Source organism: Oncorhynchus masou, chromosome 13 (assembly GCF_036934945.1).
Source record: "Oncorhynchus masou masou isolate Uvic2021 chromosome 13, UVic_Omas_1.1, whole genome shotgun sequence".
Classification (NCBI taxonomy): domain Eukaryota; kingdom Metazoa; phylum Chordata; class Actinopteri; order Salmoniformes; family Salmonidae; genus Oncorhynchus; species Oncorhynchus masou.
The window spans coordinates 4619511-4628417 of NC_088224.1; positions in this window are offsets into that span (position 1 = coordinate 4619511).

Consider the following 8907-nt stretch of genomic DNA (forward strand, 5'->3'; position numbering starts at 1 on the left):
ATCATTTTAGAAAGAAAGGGTCCAGATTGTCTAGCCCGGCTGATTTTACATTTACATTTACATTTAAGTCATTTAGCAGACGCTCTTATCCAGAGCGACTTACAAATTTGTAGGGGTCCATATTTTGTAGCTCTTTCAGAACATCAGCTGACTGGATTTGGGAGAAGGAGAAATGGGGAAGGCTTGGGCGAGTTGCTGTGGGGGGGGGGGGGTGCAGTGCTGTTGACCGGGGTAGGGGTAGCCAGGTGGAAAGCATGGCCAGCCGTAGAAAAATGCTTATTGAAATTCTCAATTACAGTGATATTTATCAGTGGTGACAGTGTTTCCTATCTTCAGTGCAGTGGGCAGCTGGGAGGAGGTGTTCTTATTCTCCATGGACTTTACAGTGTCCCACAACTTTTATGAGTTAGTGTTGCAGGAAGCAAATTTCTGCTTGAAAAAGCTAGCCTTGGCTTTTCTAACTGCCTGTGTATAATGGTTTCTAGCTTCCCTGAAAAGCTGCATATCACGGGGGCTGTTCGATGCTAATGCAGAACGCCATAGGATGTTTTTGTGTTGGTTAGGGGCAGTCAGGTCTGGGGAGAACCAAGGGCTATATCTGTTCCTGGTTATAAATTTCTTGAATGGGGAATGCTTATTTAAGATGGTTAGGAAGGCATTTTAAAAAATAACCAGGCATCCTCTACTGACGGGATGAGGTCAATATCCTTCCAGGATACCCCGGCCAGGTCGATTAGAAAGGCCTGCTCACTGAAGTGTTTCATAAAAAAGCCAGACCACAGTTTGCAACTGCACATGGGGACAAAGATCACACTTTTTGGAGAAATGTCCTCTGGTCTGATGAAACAAAATTAGAACTGTTTGGCCATAATGACCATCGTTATGTTTGGAGTAAAAGGACAGGCTTGCAAGCCGAAGATCACCATCCCGACCGTGAAGCACGGGGGTGGCAGCATCATGTTGTGGGGGTGCTTTGCTGCAGAAGGGACTGGTGCACTTCACAAAATAGATGGCATCATGAGGTAGGAAAAGCATGTGGATATATTGAAGCAACATTTCAAGACATCAGTCAGGAAGTTAAAGCTTGGTCGCAAATGGGTCTTTCAAATGAACAATGACCCCAAGCATACTTCCAAAGTTGTGGCAAAATGGCTTAAGGACAACAAAGTCAAGGTATTGGCGTGGCCATCACAAAGCCCTGACCTCAAGCCCATAGAAAATTTGTAGACAGTACTGAAAAAGCATGTGCGAGCAAGGAGGCCAAGCAACCCTGACTCCAGCTCTGTCAGGAGGAATTGGCCAAAATGTATCTCTCTATATAGATCATATATCTATCAATCATATAAACTGCTGCTACTCGCTGTTTATTATCTATGCATAGTCATTATACCCCTATCTACATGTACAAATTATCTTGAATAACCTGTTCCCCCACACATTGACTCGGTATATGACAGTTGTAGATACATATGATAGTTATAGATACATATATAATAGATATATGATAGCTATAGATATAGATACATATATGATAGATATATGATAGCTATAGATACATATGATAGTTATATATACATATATGATAGACATATAATAGATATGATAGTTATAGATAGATATAGATACATATATGATAGATATGATAGTTATAGATAGATCCATGATAGATATATGATAGTTACAGATAGATATGATAGATATATTATAGATATGATAGTTATAGATAAATTGATATATGATAGTTAAAGATGGATATATAATAGATATATGATAGTTATATATAAATATATGATAGATATATGTCACGTTCGGTGTAACGAGGAGACCAAGGCGCAGCGTGATTGGAATACATACTTCTTAATAAAAGGAAGAACACTTAAACAAACTAACCAAAAAGAACGTGACGCTATAAACAACTAGTGCTGACACAGGCAACTACACATAGACAATAACCCACAGATAAACCAAGGAATATGGCTACCTAAATATGGTTCCCAATCAGAGACAACGATAAACAGCTGCCTCTGATTGAGAAACAATCTAGGCAACCATAGACATATAAACCCCTAGACTAGACTATATGTATCTATAACTATCATATATGTATCTATAACTATCACATGTTTCTATAACTATCATATATGTAACTATCATGTATGTATCTATATCTATCATATCTATCTATAACTATCATATATCTATCTATAACTATCATATTTATATTATATATCCATCTTTAACTATCATATATCAATATATCTATCTATCTAATATATCTATCATATCTAGCTGTAACTATCATATAACTATCATTTATATATCTATAATTATCATATCTATCATATGTATCTATATATATCTATAACTATCATATCTATTATATATCTATCATATATGTATATATAACTATCATATCTATCTATAACTATCATATATGTATCTATATCAATCATATCTATAATTGTCTATAACTATCATATGTATATTATATATCCATCTTTAACTATCATATATCAATCTACCTATAATATATCTATCATATCTAGCTGTAACTATCTATAACAATCATATCTATTATATGTATCTATAACTATCATGTATGTATCTATAACTATCATATCTATCTATAACTATCATATATGTATCTATAACTATCATATTTGTATTATATATCTATCATATCTATCTATAACTATCATATATCCATCTATAACTATCTATATCTATCTATAACTATCATATCTATCTATAACTATCATATATCCATCTGTAACTATCTATATCTATCTATAACTATGATATATCTATCAATAACTATCATATACTTATCTATAACTATCATATATCCATCTATAACTATCTATATCTATCTATAACTATGATATATCTATCTATAACTATGATATATCTATCTATAACTATCATATATGTATTATATATCTATCATATCTATCTATAACTATCATATATCCATCTATAACTATCTATATCTATCTATAACTATGATATATCTATCTATAACTATCATATATCCATCTATAACTATCTATATCTATCTATAACTATGATATATCTATCAATAACTATCATATACTTATCTATAACTATCATATTTGTATTATATATCTATCATATATATCTATAACTATCATATATCCATCTATAACTATCTATATCTATCTATAACTATCATATATCCATCTGTAACTATCTATATCTATCTATAACTATGATATATCTATCAATAACTATCATATACTTATCTATAACTATCATATTTGTATTATATATCTATCATATATATCTATAACTATCATATATCCATCTATAACTATCTATATCTATCTATAACTAGCATATATCCATCTGTAACTATCTATACCTATCTATAACTATGATATATCTATCAATAACTATGATATATCTATCAATAACTATGATATATCTATCAATAACTATGATATATCTATCAATAACTATGATATATCTATCAATAACTATGATATATCTATCTATAACTATGATATATCTATCAATAACTATCATATCTATCTATAACTATCTATATCTATCTATATCTATGATATATCTATCAATAACTATCATATAACTATCTATCTATCTATATCTATGATATATCTATCAATAACTATCATATAACTATCTATATCTATCTATATCTATGATATATCTATCTATAACTATGATATATCTATCAATAACTATCATATAACTATCTATATCTATCTATATCTATCTATAACTGTGATATATCTATCAATAACTATCATATCTATCTATAACTATCTATATCTATCTATATCTATGATATATCTATCAATAACTATCATATACTTATCTATATGTCTCTGACTGGGCTGTCTCCTACTCATGGACCTTAACTAGGGAGGGTCATTTTCTAGTAGAAAATAATATACTGTATCTTATCAGCAACATTAACATGACAAAGAACATCACACGGCTAAATATACCAAACAGTCAGTAGGACATGATAGCGTTACCATTACTGTAGTCGCTAAGCTAAAAACACCATAAACTAGTTCAAAGAAACACATAACGTTAAAAATGACTTTCTGGTGACAATCTACAGGTGTTAGCAACTTAGCTAGCTAGCAACATACACAATATGACAAAAAGTATGTTTACACCTACTCGTCCAACATCTCATTCCAAAATCATTAATATGGAGTTGGTCCCCCTTTCGCTCCTGAACATTCTCTACTCTTCTGGGAAGGCTTTCCACGAGATGTTGGAACATTGCTGCTATAACAGCCTCCACTCTTCTGGGAAGGCTTTCCACTAGATGTTGGAACATTGCTGCGGAGACTTGCTTCCATTCAGCCACAAGAGCATTAGTGAGGTCAGACACTGATTTTTTGGAGATTGGGCCTGGTTCGCAGTCGGCGTTCTAATTCATCCCAAAGGTGTTCAATGGGGATCAGGTCAGGTCTCTGTGCAGCCCAGTCAAGTTCTTCAACACCGATCTTGACAAACCATTTCTGTATGGACCACGCTTTGTGCACAGGGGCATTGTCATGCTGAATCAGGAAAGGGCCTAACTAAACTTTACATTTGGCACCACAATATGCATTGGGCAGGTAACATTCTCTAGGCATCTGCCAAACCCAGATTAGTCCGTCAGACTGCCAGATGGCGAAGCGTGATTCATCACTCCAGAGAATGCTTTTCAACTGTTCCAGAGGCCAATGGCGGCAAGCTTTACACCACTCCAGCCAACGCTTGGCATTGCGTTTGGTGATCTTGTGTGCGGCTGCTTGGCCATGGAAACCCATTTCATGAAGCTCCCATATAGGGAGGTGGTATATTGCAGGTATAGGTGGTATATTACAGTAGAATATGTAATTTATACTCAGGTATAGGTAGCTTAACACAGTAGAATATGTAATTTATACTCAGGTATAGGTAGTTTAGTACAGTAGAATATTTCATTTATACTCAGGTATAGGTAGTTTAGTACAGTAGAATATGTAATTTATACTCAGGTATAGGTAGTTTAGTACACTAGAATATGTAATTTATACTCAGGTATAGGTAGTTTAGTACAGTAGAATATGTAATTTATACTCAGGTATAGGTAGTTTAGTACAGTAGAATATGTAATTTATACTCAGGTATAGGTAGTTTAACACAGTAGAATGTGTAATTTATACTCAGGTATAGGTAGTTTAACACAGTAGAATATGTAATTTATACTCAGGTATAGGTAGTTTAACACAGTAGAATGTGTAATTTATACTCAGGTATAGGTAGTTTAACACAGTAGAATGTGTAATTTATACTCAGGTATAGGTAGTTTAACACAGTAGAATGTGTAATTTATACTCAGGTATAGGTAGTTTAACACAGAATATGTAATTTATACTCAGGTATAGGTAGTTTAACACCAGTAAAAGCAAAACAGCCACCGAAAACCTAATGACAGATTTGTCATATATTTGCTTCTTACTTCTTCTTCTATATTATTGGAACTTTGTTGGCAGACATAGCCCTAATTTATTCATTAAATCCTCAATGTTAAATTAATTCATTTAATATATATATATATATATCGTTATGGCAATTCTCCAGATATCAGATTGAATTCCTCATACGCGTTTATTCAGTATAGGCCACTAGAATACATCACCACAGACATGCCCCTAGTCTCCCAACAGAAGCAGGATAAAGGACAGAAAGAGCCTACCTCCATCAAGTGGATAACTGCTGTAATCACAGATACACACTGATCTTTCATTTTCAGACTTCAACATCTCCTATATTAGACCCCTTTACTACCATCAAAGCAAAACAACTACAATGATAATATTTTTTATTTTTTTATTTTTTTATTTCACCTTTATTTAACCAGGTAGGCTAGTTGAGAACAAGTTCTCATTTGCAACTGCGACCTGGCCAAGATAAAGCATAGCAGTGTGAACAGACAACACAGAGTTACACATGGAATAAACAATTAACAAGTCAATAACACAGTAGAAAAAAAAGGGGAGTCTATATACATTGTGTGCAAAAGGCATGAGGAGGTAGGCGAATAAGCGCGTGCTACGGATGGGTGTTGCCATCGTGACCAGTGAACTGAGATAAGGCGGAGCTTTACCTAGCATGGACTTGTAGATTCACCACAATCTCCCTGAACGTATAATTATACTATTAGTGACAATATCACGATGAATCTCTCACCCTTCACAAACTAGACAATGGATTCTCTCAATATTTATCTAAACATTTCCTATTTGGTTATTGGGCTGATCATGTGCCAAATATTCTATGAGAATTATAAAGAGGGAATGTGTGTAAGGGTTTTCCTCTGATGTTAGAGAAGCGGACCAAAATGCAGCGTGGTGGTTATTCATGTTCTTTAATAAAGGAACTCGACATGGAATAACTAACAAAACAATAAATGTGCAAAAACCTAAACAGTCCTATCTGGTGCAAACACAGAGACAGGAACAATCACCCACAAACACACAGTGAAACCCAGGCTACCTAAATATGGTTCCTAATCAGAGACAATGACTAACCCCTGCCTCTGATTGAGAACCATATCAGGCCAGACATAGAAATAGACAAACTAGACATGTAACATAGAATGCCCACTCAGATCACACCCTGACCAACCAAAACATAGAAACATACAAAGCAAACTATGGTCAGGGTGTGACAATGTGTCAAATCGATGTTCCATCACCATGCTGTTATTTTAACAAAGTATCATTTCTGCTTGAGGTGCAATAATCAGATATCCAAATGAATTTAACTAGAAACCATCCCATCTCTAATAGATCTCACCTTTGCTTATTAAACATATAACTGTGCATTGTCTCCATACAAATTTGAATGGGCAACACTATATTGAAGAGCAGACCAAGGTTATCAGGTGATGCCTAATACACAATGAATATCTGTTTGTACTGGCTGACAAGAGGGAATATAGGAATGCTAAATGGGATTCCAAACACACACACACACACACACCACACACACACACACACAGCTAAATGCAATGACCGTGTTTTACACAGACAAGCTGTTACAGTGGAATCTCCCCTGCTTCAATCCCATGGATGATTAAACACAGTAATGAAGGTTTTTGGACATTCTCCACAGATACAGCAGCTGGTGACATTCATGCATTAGAAGCAGAGGAGGAGCGAGTTACGATGAATCCCCATTAATTTCAATGATCACAAAGTCTGCTTTTGGCACCATTTCAAATGAATAAAAAGGCCATATTTATTGGTGTAACTCTCTGCTGCAATGTGGAAGATGCAGCCGTTTTCTACCCGGGAGCCGTAGAAACCAATTGCTATTCTCTTTCTCTTCGTTTGTCTCGGCAACCTTGAACAACTAGGCCGAGAAAAAGTCAGACATGTTTTTCTAAATATGAAGTTTGTTTTTGTTAGTTTTAATATGGCCTTGGCATTCCACATGTGTGATTGATATGATTATTATAGTGGATCTCAGGATGCCCTGTAAGACATTGATCATATATACACACATATACCGTAACTGACAGGAAACAGTACACCTATAGTTAAAACCTTCTTGGGCTAGGGGGCAGTATTTGGAATTGTGGATGACTGACGTGCCCAAAGTAAACTGCCTGTTACTCAGGCCCAGAAGCTAGGACATGCATAGAATTGGAAGCATTGTATAGAAAATACTTACACTGCTGCTACTCGCTGTTTATTATCTTTGAACAGTCCAGTCGTATTCAAACTTACCTTGACTACCTGAACCCCTGCACATTGACTCGGTACATATACAGCCTCCTTATTGACTCAGCAACGGTACCCCCTGTATATAGCCTCCACATTGACTCTGTACCGGTACCCCCTGTATACAACCTCCACATTGACTCTGTACCGGTACCCCCTGTATACAACCTCCACATTGACTCTGTACCGGTACCCCCTGTATACAACCTCCACATTGACTCTGTACCGGTACCCCCTGTATACAACCTCCACATTGACTCTGTACTGGTACCCCCTGTATACAACCTCCACATTGACTCTGTACTGGTACCCCTGTATACAACCTCCACATTGACTCTGTACTGGTACCCCCTGTATAGAGCCTCCACATTGACTCTGTACCGGTACCCCCTGTATACAACCTCCACATTGACTCTGTACCGGTACCCCCTGTATACAACCTCCACATTGACTCTGTACTGGTACCCCCTGTATAGAGCCTCCACATTGACTCTGTACCGGTACCCCCTGTATACAACCTCCACATTGACTCTGTACCGGTACCCCCTGTATACAACCTCCACATTGACTCTGTACTGGTACCCCCTGTATATAGCCTCCACATTGACTCTGTACCGGTACCCCCTGTATATAGCCTCCACATTGCCTCGGTACCGGTACCACCTGTATATAGCCTCCACATTGCCTCGGTACCGGTACCCCCTGTATATAGCCTCCAAATTGACTCTGTACCGGTACCCCCTGTATATAGCCTCCACATTGACTCTGTACCGGTACCCCCTGTATATAGCCTCCACATTGACTGTACCGGTACCCCCTGTATATAGTCTCCACATTGCCTCGGTACCGGTACCACCTGTATATAGCCTCCACATTGCCTCCTTACCGGTACCCCCTGTATAGAGCCTCCACATTGCCTCGGTACCGGTACCCCCTGTATATAGCCTCCACATTGCCTCCTTACCGGTACCCCCTGTATATAGCCTCCACATTGCCTCCTTACCGGTACCCCCTGTATATAGCCTCCACATTTCCTCGGTACCGGTACCCCCTGTATATAGCCTCCACATTGCCTCCTTACCGGTACCCCCTGTATATAGCCTCCACATTTCCTCGGTACCGGTACCCCCTGTATATAGCCTCCACATTG